At 41.7% G+C, this 14,806-nt stretch overlaps 1 pseudogene; it reads left to right on the plus strand.

The window, feature by feature from the left end:
• Positions 1–14,205, plus strand: part of LOC124796151 — a 186,259-nt pseudogene extending 172,054 nt beyond the window's left edge.
• Positions 14,206–14,806: the final 601 nt, after the last annotated feature.

Consider the following 14,806-nt stretch of genomic DNA (forward strand, 5'->3'; position numbering starts at 1 on the left):
AAGCACGAATGTCAAAATCGAAATTCAAGGCAATGATGATTGTTTTTTTTTGACATCAAAGGGATTGTGTACATTGATTGGGTACCAGAGGGACAAACAGTGAATCAGCATTACTACATTAGCGTCCTGGCTACCCTACGTGAGCGAGTACGGAGAAAACGGAACGATTTGTGGAGAAAAAAGTCATGGATCCTTCACCAAGACAATGCCCCAGCTCACAGTGCGTTGTCAGTGAAGACGTTTTTGGCAAAACACAACATTCCCATCTTAGATCATCCACCCTACTCACCTGATTTGGCCCCCTGTGACTTTTTTCTTTTCCCTAAAGTCAAGTCAGCTTTGAAAGGAACTAGATTTGAGACTGTTGAAGCAGTAAAAGAAAAAGCGACGGAAGTAATGTATGGACTTACCGAAAATGATCTGCAGCATTGCTATGAACAGTGGAAAATTTGTATGGAGCGGTATAGAGACCGAGGAGGAGAGTACATTGAAGGAGATAACATGAAATTGTAAATAATTGTAAATAAATGTTTTTTCCAGCATCAGTCCGGTTTTTTTCTAGCCGCACCTCGTATGTTTTTGGATAACAAAGAAAAGTTCTGGGAGATACTTCTACTTTCTACAGTGTTCCGGTATTGAGGAAGAAATGTGGCTATTCTGAAATACATCGAGAGAGAAAGGAAGCTGTTGATAAGTGAAATTTCGGAAAAATGATTTTTATGATTATAGTTAAATAAGTTTGTTTTGAGAAAAAAGGCGTCACATATGCCACGTCCATCTCGCTCGGCTGATCGGCCACGACTAACCGACAGCTGGCTAACTAAATTGACTACTTCACATTGCAGCTGCCTAGTACTTTATAGTCCAAACTGCTGAGGCCGTCCGCTTATAAGCATTTTTATATTTAATTTGTTGAGCTGTAAATCAAGAAATGCTGTGCTCAACTTGAAGGACGGTTTCAGCACTGCAGTGCTTTACTAGGCATGGTGGTGTTTCCCTGACTTCCTCTCATCTCTGAAGAGACACAGCAAGTCAGAAGGGGATCTACATTTCAACACGTACTCCGAAATACGGTACAACTTAACTTGGCAATGTTATCATTGTTATAGGTGAAAGAAGCGGTAAGAACAGAGAAAATCGTAGGAATAACTGGGGATCGAACCCTAAGTTTTGTAGTCTGGAACTGAGCCACAAAGGAGAATTTCTGGACAAAACATTAATAAGTTATTTATAAAACAGAAACGCGCCGAGACGAGGGAACTAGTATTCTGCAGAAGACGTAAACAAAGAAAATACAGTGGCATTCTATGCTATTTGTTATTTAATTCACAGATATATTATTGGAGAATAAATTTGTTTGAATAACCTACTCATTCGAGTAATTATCCAGACAGAAATCTATTCAAATAACACTCATCTCCTTTCACCACTACGCCATATATTCCCTTTCTCTTTCTGTTCATATTTCCAAATGTACTACTAGTTCACTCGCTTGATTTACTCCTGAAAGTCTACTACGTAGCTGTAATGATGTTTTGTAGTTAATTACACGCAAAGGAGGGAAATGTAGTCTGTTGTCACACTCTCAACATGAGCATTTTAATTTTTTCTGTTGAAAATACATCTAAATGCCAGTGCGATTTTACCATTAATCGATCGGCTACTATTTCAGGGAAATGTAAAGTTCCACAACTGAAATAATGACCAGTAGCATTTTACATTCGCTTCTCATCTTAATTTTTGTTACACCGTGGTTGCACTTTTGAATCTCTGGTGTACAGCGCACAATTACTCCGTGGTAAAACACGGAAACAGACAGCTAAAAGTAAATTCTAATTGTAAGTGCATTTGAATGCTCGCCGGGCCTATTAGTGCCAGTACGTTGTGTCGATCGTGTATAGACAGAATCTACAGGGGATAGGCAAAATAATGTGAACAGTGGTAGTAATGGGATGGTTGTGTTTGACGGTCAACAACGCAGGTAAGGAACGTGTCGCGTTGGACCGCGTTTTCAGTACGGACTAGGCATCAGTGCAGGTTGTTTATGAATAGTGCACACTTCGTATTTACATTCAGAGGCCGAGGTCGACGGGCAATGAAAGGCCTAGCAGAATTCCAAAGAGGGAAGATTGCGGAGGTCCGACTACCTTGAGCATCAATAACAAAGACAGGCAACTTATTGAATGTTTCAAGAGCAACTGTTTCAACAGTCATGACAGCCTGCACAAAACATGGAAAGACATTATCGTGTATACGTAATATTGAGTGCAAATCAAAACTAAATGACAGAGGTCGTACGCTAACACGAATTGTGTCAAAACAGCACAAAACTACGGCGGGTAAAGTGACTGCAGTGCTCAAGCCATCTTCGAGACCTGTATTTATCGACGCTGTCCGCCGACAACTCCACAAAGCGAATGTTCATGGACGACCTGCTGTAGTGAAATCATTAGTGACGAGAACCAACGCAAAGAAGCGTAAAACATTGTGTCAAGAGCATAAATATGGACGGATGATCAGTGTAAACACGTCATATGGTCAGATGAGTCAACGTTTTCGTTATTTCCAACATCGGGCCGGGTTTACGTCTGGAGAATGACAACTTACAATCCTGATTGTTTGATTCCAAAGGTTAAGCGAGGATGTGGAAGTGTGATGGTGTGGGCAACCATATCATAGTATTTTGCTGGTCTTATAATTACTCTCAAAAGCCGTGACACAGCCAACGATTATGTGTACATTTTAGATGATCAGGCGCACCACACGATTCAAATTTTGTGCCCCAAAAATTGTGCCATATTTCAGGACGATAATGCACCCATTCACACATCCAGGGCCGGCCAGTGTGGCCGAGCGGTTCTAGGCGCTTCAGTTTGGAACCGCGCGACCACTATGGTCACAGGTTCGAATCCTGCCTCATGCATGGATGTGTGTGATGTCCTTAGGTTGGTTAGGTTTAAGTAGTTCTAAGTTCTAGGGGACTGATGACCTCAGAAGTTAAGTCCCGTAGTGCTCAGAGCCATTTGAACCATTTTTGAACACATCCAGGACAGTACAATCGTGGTATGAGGAGCCTGCAGCTGAACCTGCAGCGTCTTCCCTGACCAGTACAGTCCCTGGACTTTAACATTATCGAACCCTTGTGGGAAGTATAAGAGCGAAGACTCCGGAGCAGATTTCCCCCTCACTCGTCACTACTGGAGTTAGAAGTTGTTCTGATCGAAGAGTGGCATAACGTTCCACTGGAGACTATACAGTCGTTATATGCCAGTATTCCAATAAGAATCGCAGCTGTATTACGAGCAAATGGAGGTCCTGCCTGTTATTAGTAAACAATTCCCGAGTAAGTACAGGTGTTCACATTATTTTGCCCATCCCTTGTATGTTTCCTTAGACGCATCGCGAGGCAATGCGGGTATCGCCCATCACTCCGCGAGTACGTGCCATTTGATACCGAGTGAGTGAACTGCCAATCACGCACTTCCGTGTGTGCATGCACAGCGAGTGATGTAGACGAGTGCTATTCGCGCGGCTTCGTCACGTGCCAGCAGCGCTCTCGTGTAGACTGCACTGCACGACATGCATGTAGTGTTGGAATAGTATCAGCCTGCTTTCTCGCCTTCTTTGCATGGCTGCCTACACGTAAGGGGAAATAGATTTTATTTATTTATTTTTTAAGTCATTGATAGGTTGCCCTGCATGTCAGACATGTTGTGGGAGTGGTATCAGGTTGGACAAAGAGAGGGGATAGGACGGGATGGATAGAGAGAGGGAAGAAGGAAGGGAAGGGAGAGAGGTTGGGAGGAAGAGCTGTATAAAGAGGAGTGAGGAGAAGATGGACAGTGAGAGGTGGGAAGGAAGAGATTTTTAGGGAGAGGGTCTACAGGAGGAAGTGGATAGGGAGAGCAAGCAAGAGGAGATGAATAAGTGCTCTTAGTTCTTAAAGTATGCATTTTAGAGCTCATGTTGACTGGACATTCAGTTCTTATTTTGGTACAGCTACAGTCTCCCAATATATGAGAAACAAAGACCTATATCTAGAAGGGAAGGTGAAAAAGTGCTCATAGCTGTTAGGATAAGCGTTTTAGACCCCATGTCTAGTAGCCAAACTTTTTCTTATTATCGTCCATAGTACCACCTCTGAAAGTTTGTCAGTTTACATGAGGTTCACCCTGTATGCATACAGGTTCTTTTCAAGAAGCAATGGGGCAATGATCTTATAAATTACTCAGTAATAGGTATCCTTCTGTGATCATTTAGCTCAATAGGAATTACATTCATGTGGAGCGTAGATTCAGTCACGTAAGATTACTTGCAGTATTTTTAGTAATATCCTTACAGGTTCCAGAAGGTAAGTTTTCATCGACAGATTCGGAGCAGCAGATGCTGTATTGCATTCCAAACAATATTCTTCGGAAGTCCTGTATTTTCAGTTTCTCTCAGAAAGATATTTAGAATCATATTTATGAGCCAAGAATGTTCACTGAGCCTGTTTTGCCTACAAGGTGGGACATATTAAACTACTGCAAGGTCAAATGGTAAGTATTTGATTAGAAAACTTAAACATTAAAGTGAATTGAGTTTGTCTGTGTCCAATTATTCCAAAAATGTGATCAGGTTCTGTTGTACTAGTACTTTCATGGGTCAATATTCATAGATTTAAAAGGGGGGTATTAATAAGGGCAAATTTCAGCAGGCTGTGTTAACTCAGATTAAGTTCAGAAACAGGCAGCTTAAAACTGAATTTGTCTCACTGACATATGCTCTGCTGCAAGCCAAAAATGAGGTCCACCATAAGAAAACAATGTGGCTGTTGATCTAGGGGCACCAATGCATTCCGAGTGAGAGAACTGTAACCCTTGCCACGTATACTGCCACCATATGCTGCGGATCGGATCATCTGCCTTAGAAGTTCCTTTAAATGGGACGTCACAGTGAGCTACTACCTCAACTATCTAATGAAGTATTGGTGTAATTTAATGGTTTCGGGTCGATAATCGTAACTGAAAAAGCAACTCGCTTTTCGTTAAGTAAGAAATGTGTATTTTAATACATATGCTGGAGTGGTTAGCACGTTACGAAGAAGGCCGTTGATGTTGCGCAGACTAGAGATCAATACTGGCGATGACCTTTAAAGTAGGTCCGGACAGCTGAGCAAACACTCCGATTGCTATCGGACGCCGGACGCTCCACAGGAATGCAGCGACCCTAACCGCAGCGGAATTAATTGTTATCTCTTCCAGAGACAATGGTCGCGGAATGTTCCAGCACTATCACGTGAGTTTATAGCTCATACCGGCAGTTGTAACAAGCGAGTAACTGAAATTCGTAGAGAGCTGTTAATGTGGAATGAAAAGCCTGATACCGAATTTTAGTGGCCTTTGTATTAACGATACCATGTCACCACACAACAAAAAAAGGAGTAATAGATGAACTATAGCAATAATAATGTTATTATTTTATTCATCAGAGGTGTTTTTTTGTCGGTACGCCATATCTCCTGTATTGCTAAACAAAAATTAATGATTGAGACTTCATTTTCAAGATTTCTTTCACGAGTAATGACAAGAATAATCTATCACGCGATTACAGTCATACATATCGATGCAAAGTATTCAGAAGGCGCCAACTATTGACAATGTCATTTTATTATTTTATACAACAGCGGTTGGAGTTGTTTACTTTCCTTATGCAGGCTTTGTATACTGCTAATTTCTTCTGTACTTCAGTTTCCCACGATGGCGCAGGGCACAACAAGCAGACCGAAAGTGAGACCTCCAACCAGAGGGCGTTCCACACCACTGGAAGGTTTCGCAGACCGCAGAAGGAGAAGTGACAGACAAAGAGACGAACAAAGACAATTTCGACTTCAGTGCAATCGCAGACAAAACCAATTCAGTGCCCAACGGCAACAATCAGTGGAAGACAACTTATCTATGTTACCTCCATCAAAGCATCAGTGCAAGAAGACTACATAACATTCACAAAACCATATTATTTCTCTTTCTTTTCCCTAGAGCTAATGAAGTGCAAACACACACTACTAGTCACATGGACTACATTTGCGTATGTTGCTCTGCAAGGTTGTTTGCAGGGGAGTTCAGTGAAAATTCAGTTCTCATTTGTTGCCACGAGGGAAAGGTTAACTTAGTTAAGAGTTGGTGAACAGCTTCAATACCTCCCATAACAGAATAATGACTGCACGAAGAACTAGCTTGACGATTTAACAATGATTCGGCATTTGCTTCAGTTCAGTTTAACTCGTTTGATGTTCCTGGTAGTGGTCCATCTTTTTTTTTAAAGAACGTGGCTGGCTGTATCATGTGGTAGGAAATCTGCAACATTCCGCAGGAGTTGTCTCGCGATGCTTGATACACACAAATATTATGCACAGTTGATCAAATTCATAAAACATTAGATCATACTGTACCTGATATTGATTTTTACAATGAGACTATTATGTGCAACTTCTGTCCAAAATATAACAACTTTTATTACTTGCATTTCCCTATTATTCTTCCATTATTACGAGTATAATACTGTCGGTGACTGACCAGGACAGAAAAAAAATGGTTAAAATGGCTCTGAGCACTATGGGACTTAACTTCTACGGTCATCAGTCCCCTAGGACTTAGAACTACTTAAACCTAACTAACCTAAGGACATCACGCACATCCATGCCCGAGACAGGATTCGAACCTGCGACCCCAGCGGTCCCGCGGTTCCAGACTGCAGCGCCTTTCACCGCTTTGCCACCCCGGCCGGCGATCAGGACAGAGTTTGAATTATTTGCACTGGTCAACTAGTGATAGTAATACGCATAGAACACAAGATATAAATTAATTTTGCAGCAGTTAATAATGGTCGAGAATATGGGAAACTGAGCGACAAACTCTCGCAGAAGGAACGCTTCTAATATTCGCCTGGAAGAATTTGAGAAGATCGCGGAAAACGTAAATAAAGATAGATTCATCAGCTGAAAAATTATAAACCCAACACATTTTATCACTTTCAAGTAGGAGGCGTAGTCACATATAAGGGGCAATCAAATAAGGACGAGACATTTTAAAAAAATATAGCAATCGCTTTGGGAGAGGTCGGGCCTCTATGGGTGGAAGGACTTCCCAAGGAAACTTTTGCAGCGTCGTCGGAACAACCTTGGCAACTTGTGGGTTTTTGGAGTCCTGAATAAGGATATCCGTGGTCGTCGATTTCCTCAGGACGAAGAGGTGCATGCTTCAGTACGATCATGGTTCGTCTGTATAGGGCCCTTACCAGTTGGTTCTGATTATGAGATTGAGAAGGTCCAAAGAAGAGCGGCAAGATTCGTGACTGGTACATTTAGCCATTGCGAGAGCGTTACAAATCTCATAGATAGTTTGAAGTGGGACACACTTGCAGATAGACGACAGGCTAAACGGAAAAGTCTCCTCACTAAATTCCAAAATTCGATCTTCGCCGAGGGTGTAGAGCAGATATTATTACCACCAACTTTCAAATCGCGCAATGATTACCATTAAAAGGTAAGGGAAATTAGAGCTCGTACTGAGGCGTTCGGACATTCGTTTTTCCCTCTCGCGATCCGTTTGGAACAGAGGGGCGGGGGGGGGGGGGGGGAGGGGGGGGAGGGGGAATATGAGTTTGGCGCGAGTATTGCCCTACGCCACACACCGCTTGGTGGCTAGCGGAGTATATATGTAGATGCAGATAGGCAGCTGCAAACATTTTACCATGAAGGCAGTGATCGTCCTGTCTCTATATTGCAGCGTCTGTGTAATTCTAATTACTCTGCAAAGTTCCTTTGAACATGCATGCATGTTGAAAGGACATTTTTAATGTTGTGACAGTTATGGCGATTCACTAGAAATAATAAAAAGTTTACTTACTTCCTTAGCATCTGTCTGGTTTTAATCATCACCTCCAGAAAATAAAGCCCTGCTACAGGACGAAATCCCGCCGCCACAGTACCATAGCATGCCAATAGACCAGAAAAAAAATCGCAGTCCATTGATAACAATAGAGTATAGCTCTATACTTCGTTCTCGCTGGGAGCGGAACTATTGCTGCTCTTTTTAGCCAACCATGGTCACTTATTTAGCCGTCCCGACTAGTTTGTCACAGCTGAAACGTTTCTGCTGATGTCTATAAATTACATAAAATTGTTTTAAGCGTCCGTAAGCGCCGGCCGGAGTGGCCGTGCGGTTCTAGGCGCTACAGTCTGGAACCGAGCGACCGCTACGGTAGCAGGTTCGAATCCTGCTTCGGGCATGGATGTGTGTGATGTCCTTAGGTTAGTTAGGTTTAATTTGTTCTACGTTCTAGGCGACTGATGACCTCAGAAGTTAAGTCGCATAGTACTCAGAGCCATTTGAACCAACCGTCCGTAAGCATTGGCGTTAATGCATGTAATTGTGTCCTCCTTGATTGCTTTTATTTTATTTTTTTAAAAAGACTACACCTATTAACACATTTAGACCACAGCAATCGTCAACATCACATTTAAAATTCCGCTACACTCTGTCTTGTGAGTTCTTATATGGACTTGTCCATAGATTATATGTAGAATAATTGTTTTAAAAATAGAAAAAAAGGGACCAAGACGGACAAATAAATTGTTTCCCTCCGCTTCAGAAAACAACTTACTGGAGGACATTCCATTTTGACACTGAGGTCTGCCATTTTTTGGTTCCCGTAGAAGAGTACTCTAGCACTTTGGTGAAGCGACATCAATGTGTATCAAGACTGAAAAAGACATGTGCTAGGAAATAAACAATAAATTAGTGACGTACCTGTATTTAGTCGAGCTGATAGTTAAAATCTTGTGTCTACTTCTTACGCTTCTGAAGACATGTTAGTGACAAAGATCGTAATTGAGCAGGATGATAGTCTTCCTTTATGCAACAGAAATATTTTTTGTACAGTAAAAAAGCCTTCGATCTGATTTTTAAGTCGTGCTTGTAACATTAACTAATCGTAACTCTCGTAGCAACCAATTTAACGAGTATAGTGAGGAACGCAGCACCATTTTTGTGCAGTTCCTCACGTTACGGGCGCAACATAATGAAGACCATACCACTGGTTAGGGCCAGTGGATGGATGGCGCAGATTTCATTGTCAATCCCGACGTTCTGTAATGTATTGTAAGATAATCCATTCCCATGAATTAAGGCCCTATACGGTCCTAATGAACCATTTGCTTAAAAAATGTGCCATGTGTCTGACGTCATTTGTTTCAACGTATTTTCCCGTACGACATCAGTGCATGAATCTACGTACACAACATCAGCTTTAATATACCACTGGTGCTCACTGTGGAGAATAATTTTTGCAGTTAAGGCCGCAAACTTCCTGAACATCTGCAGCTGCTGAAGCGTGTGGAAATTAGGACACGCCGCGGGAATTAGGCATGGTGCTGCTGAGCTCATGAAATGACACATTAGAAAACATTCTACCATCAAGCCATTGACCAATCCAGAAGCTTATAAAGCAAACTTTATGTCCGTGAGTGTTATTGTATTAGGATTTCAGAGTATAAGTTAAATTAAAATTATTCGAGATTAGAGTCAGTCAACAAAACAGGACATTTTGTTCATAATTTTAGTTAGAGTTATGGTTCACTTTGTATTTATGCCAACCTGAGTCTACAGCAGAAGCAAATTAATAAATAAATAAAATACAATGAAATATTCACATGTAATTTAATACGGGAACGTACACATAACTAATTACTTCCGAATGTCATGCATATTACTCGGTTGACTTTCCCACTTTGCGGATGAAAGTTTCAACCCTCTTATTGTAGATGGCTCCGAATTGTAGCGTGAAAAAATGGCCTTGTGTAACTTAACTATGTGGAAGCGTGAGGAACAGAGCGCTGTAATCGAGTTTACAATTCGACCACACATTGAACACCCTCTCTTTCAGCATCAGAATGCCAGAGCAGACACGAGCGCTGCGAGATTTGTAACAATCTGACACCTGACCATCCTCCATCGGTCCCGACTTACTTCCATCCGATTTTTCGTCTTTTCCCAAAACTTAAAGAGCACCTTAGGTAGTGTTAAGGCTGTCGATGTAAAGGTGAGGTGGCTACGTCAATAACGTCAAACATTCGACAGCGACGATATCAACAACCTGATCTCTTGTTGTGACAAATGTGTTCGTCACAAAGGTGACGAAACTGAGAAATAAAAATGTAGACGTGAAGAATAAAGATATAGAATGTTAATAAAGTTTAACTTAAAAAGCTTTAAGACCTTTCATGTAAGAAATTTGGGGGCATTATTTACTTACGGGTAAGGCTATTGTATTTTCCACGACACCTAAACGGATGACGTCTTTGTTTTCGTCATTATTCGGAATGATATAATAATTTTAACTGGTTCGGGAAAACGATATTAATTGTAGAGGGGAAAAAAATGTTCCTGTAAAAGCCCGTAGGTTTCAAGCATGAGAGCACAATATTTTTGTCGTCTGTTAAAATTAGTACATGCGCATCTACGATGAGGATGACATTCAAATTTGTCTTAGCGACGATATATATTTCACGCATCTATAGATATGTTGAAGATTCTAGAAAATTTTTAGTATCTCAGATTTCTAGGAATTCCGTTAATATTATGGGCCATTGACTCACAGGAGACCTTCAGGAATTAATCTACAAGTAATTCGCCTAACAGTCGGTCGCAAAAAATGTTAACGTGTTGTTGTTGTTGTTGTTGTTGTGGCGGTGGTGATGGTCCGCAATAAGAATGTGATACAGCTCTACATGAAAGTCCAGCCTGAGCAGTTTTCTTCATTTCTACGTAACTAATGTAGCCTACGTGCATTTGAACTTCCGTACTGTATTGAAAGCTTTATCACTATCTACACTCTCGCCTCCCCACCCTTCCTTACGTTACTGGATTAACTACTCTTTGACAAAACGGGCTATGGTCTATCGACGTATCCCTTGGTTTAGTCAAGTCGTACCATAAAGCTCTTATGTCTCCGATTCGACTGAGCATCTCTTCGTAAGTTGCTTAACTTACAGATATTATTCAAAGTATACTCCTGCAGCACCATATTTCAAAAGCCTGTATTTTCTTCTTGTCACTACTGTTTATCGTGCACGTTTTACTTCCATAGAGAACTGTACTACACACAAATATTTTTCAGGATAATACTTTCTTGTGAAACTCAGCTTGCATTTTTTTTCCACACGGTATGGCAAACTTCAGGCGCAAAGGCGTAAAGAAAGTGTGTGTTCTTCGATTTCAGAAAGGTAATCGACATTGAGCAAGCAGTAAAGGAAACAAAAGAAAAGAAAAATTCGGAGTAGGTATTAAAATCCATGGAGAAGAAATAAAAGCTTTGAGGTTCGTTGATGACATTGTAATTCTGTCAGAGACAGCAAACGACTTGGAAGAGCAGTTGAACGGAATGGATAGTGTCTTGAAAGGAGGGTATAAGATAAACATCAACAAAAGCAAAACGAGGATAATGGAATGTAGTCGAATTAACTCGGGTGATGCTGAGGGAATTAGATTAGGAAATGAGACACTTAAAGTAGTAAACGGGTTTTGCTATTTGGGGAGCAAAATAACTGATGGTGGTCGAAGTAGAGAGGATATAAAATGTAGACTGGCAATGGCAAGGAAAGCGTTTCTGAAGAAGAGAAATTTGTTAACATCGAGTATTGATTTAAGTGTCAGGAAGTCGTTTCTGAAAGTATTGTATGGAGTGTAGCCATGTACGGAAGTGAAACATGGACGATAAATAGTTTGGACAAGAAGAGAATAGAAGATTTCGAAATGTGGTGCTAGAGAAGAATGCTAAAGATTAGATGAGTAGATCACATAACTAATGAGGATGTATTGAATAGAATTGGGGAGGAGTTTGTGGCACAACTTGACAAGAAGAAGGGATCGGTTGGTAGGACATGCTCTGAGGCATCAAGGTATCACCAATTTAGTACTGGAGGGCAGCGTGGAGGGTAAAAATCGTAGAGGGAGACAAAGAGATGAATACACTAAGCAGATTCAGAAGGATGTAGGCTGCAGTAGGTACTGGGAGATGAAGAAGCTTGCACAGGATAGAGTATCATGGAGAACTGCATCAAACCAGTCTCAGGACTGAAGACCACAACAACAACAACAATCGACATTGTACCACAACATCGCCTAAACAATAAAAAACAACAATACGTAATATTCCTCTAAGTTTCTGATTATATCGAAGGTTATTCTAGTGGTAGAATGCTTTACGCTTTACTGCACGCTGTATGCTCGTTAGAAGAGAAAACATCTTCGGCTCTGTCCCAAAAGGTCACTATAAATGTCAAATATTTGTCGGTAGAATCATTATTTTCTTGAGTTAAGTTGATGTTTGTCCGTTGAGAATCTGTGGGATGGATGACAGCATGAAATACAGGACGAGTTATAAAGTACTGTATTTACTTTACTGTACAAGATGAAGGTTCCCTTCTAACGCGAACAAATGCACGAAAGGAAAAGCAAACATTTTAAAACCTAGGTGAGGTACATATCAATGACTCACAGCTGGAATCGGTTAACTCATACAAGTGCCTGGTTGTAACAGTTTGTCGGGATGTGAACTGGGCTATCAGATAGGCTCCGTCATAGATAAAGCATGTGGCAGAATTTGGATTATCGGTAGGATACTGGGAAAATGCACTGAGTGTAAAAAGAAGAGTACTTGTGAGACCCGTCCTAGAATAATGCGGAAGCGTGTGAGTCCTGTACCACATAGGACGAAAGGAGATATTGAACGTGTATGAAGAAGGACAGCAGGAATGGTCACAGTTTTGTTTGATCCATGGGAGAGCGTCACGGAGATACTGAAGAAACTGAAATGTCAAATTCCGCTGAATGCAAACTATCCGGTCAAGAGGCTCTTAGAAATTTTAAAGGACCAAGTTTCTTGGAATTTGCCAGCCGGTGTGGCCGAGCGGTTCTAAGCCCTTCAGCCTGGAACCGAGCGACCGCTAAGGTCGCAGGTTCGAATCCTGCCTCGGGCGTGGAAGTGTGTGATGTTCTTAGGTTAGTTAGGGTTAAGTAGATCTACGTTCTAGGGGACTGATGGCACAGAGCCATTTGAACCATTTTCTTGGAATTTAAAACCATATACGTATCGCTCCCATAAGAATCAGTAAGGCTGGACTTACTACAGAGTGCACAGAGGTGTGTAAGCAATCATTCCTTCCGGGCTCCATATGAGAATGGAAAGGGAAGAAGCCCTAAGAACTAATACATTATAAAATACCCTCCGTCATGCACTTCCTACTGGCTCGGAGAGTATGAATGTAGATGAATATGCAGACTCCAACGCATCGTACCAGGAACAATTCACTTAGTTCAGGAAGGAGGAGTAGAGGTGAAAAATGATAGCGGCGGTTCATGAGAAGAATATGGAAAAGAAACTATACATGATACCAGGAGTATTAATTATGATGATGCTAGTGGAGTATGAAGGGATAGGGAAATGTGTCACATTTGGATCTCTGTTAACGGATCATCGCCCAGTGCTGAATATTAGTGGACCGCCTCTGTAGCGTTCAAGTGAGCAGGTGGGTGATCGTCCGAAGCTGTATTTAGTTTTTATGTCTCAAGCTGCCGTAGGCTAGTGCCTGCTTAATTAACGGGCGCGTATCCCCGGTCTTTAGGAAGACCTGTGTCATAGCGAGGCATGCGTATGAATAGGATCGTCTTGACCAAGAATTAAAGATCGTTGGTGAATATGGCTTACGCTGCGAAAAGTTTGGTGTTTGAAGTACACATTGACCAAATTACGAAGGCTGCTAGAGAATGCTGACGCTGGAGGAGGAAGATCATCGTGGCTTATTTGAAGGTAATGCATTGTAGAGAACTTTGGTACGAATTGGAGAACTGGATGAAGATCGTATCAAGCTAATGTTTCGTGTTAGAACGTTGAAGACTTCTTAGAGAGAAGTTTACGGATGCAGGTTTTCGTATTAGTTATTGCTAAATCAATAAATCACGCAAAAGTTCTGATAGGCAGTGACATGTACGTGTTCGCAAGCAGGTTGTCAATCTTCTGAGCTTAATTGTTAAGGTGGAATCTCCAAAAGACGCAGATTACTCACTGGAGTCTCACTTTGCAAGTGGTCATTCAGACTTTGTCAAGAACAAGAACCTGAGGAAGACTAGTTCAGTTGTTGGAGTATCAGATAAAGAAGAAGATTAAGTGCTACGAATTTGGAAAATATGAATCACTAATAAAGTACTCGAAAATATATTCAAAAATGTAACCGAGTGTTTAGCTTCCCCGCCTTTGATACAAAAGCACCAGGGTTGAATTCCCGGTACGTATTCTCTCTACTCTGGTACGAAGAGGTTGGCACAGGAGGGATTGGTTGGTTGATCTGAGGGAGGGGACCAAACAGCGAGGTCATCGTTGCCATCGGATTAGTGAAGGATGAGGTAGGAAGTCGACCGTGCCCTATCAAAGGAAAAGTCCCGGACTTTGCCGGAAGCGATTTATGGAAATCACGGAAAACCAAAATCAATGTGGCCGGACGCGGGTTTGAAGCGCCTTCCTCCCGAATTCCAGTCCAGTGTGCTAACCACTTCACCACCTCGCTCGGTCCCTGTAGTTGCTGACATTTTTCAAGGTTGGAATGTGGAACGGGCTCCACTGAGCCCTTATGAGGCCAAATGAACAGCTGTGTCAATAAAAAAGCATCAGCATTATCACGAGTCATCTGCTGGAGAGACTGGTCACATGTTCATTGAATGTCCCACGATCCCACATCGGTCCTTGTACTGTCTTATAGGCAGCAGCGACG

Source organism: Schistocerca piceifrons, chromosome 4 (genome assembly GCF_021461385.2).
Source record: "Schistocerca piceifrons isolate TAMUIC-IGC-003096 chromosome 4, iqSchPice1.1, whole genome shotgun sequence".
Lineage (NCBI taxonomy): Eukaryota > Metazoa > Arthropoda > Insecta > Orthoptera > Acrididae > Schistocerca > Schistocerca piceifrons.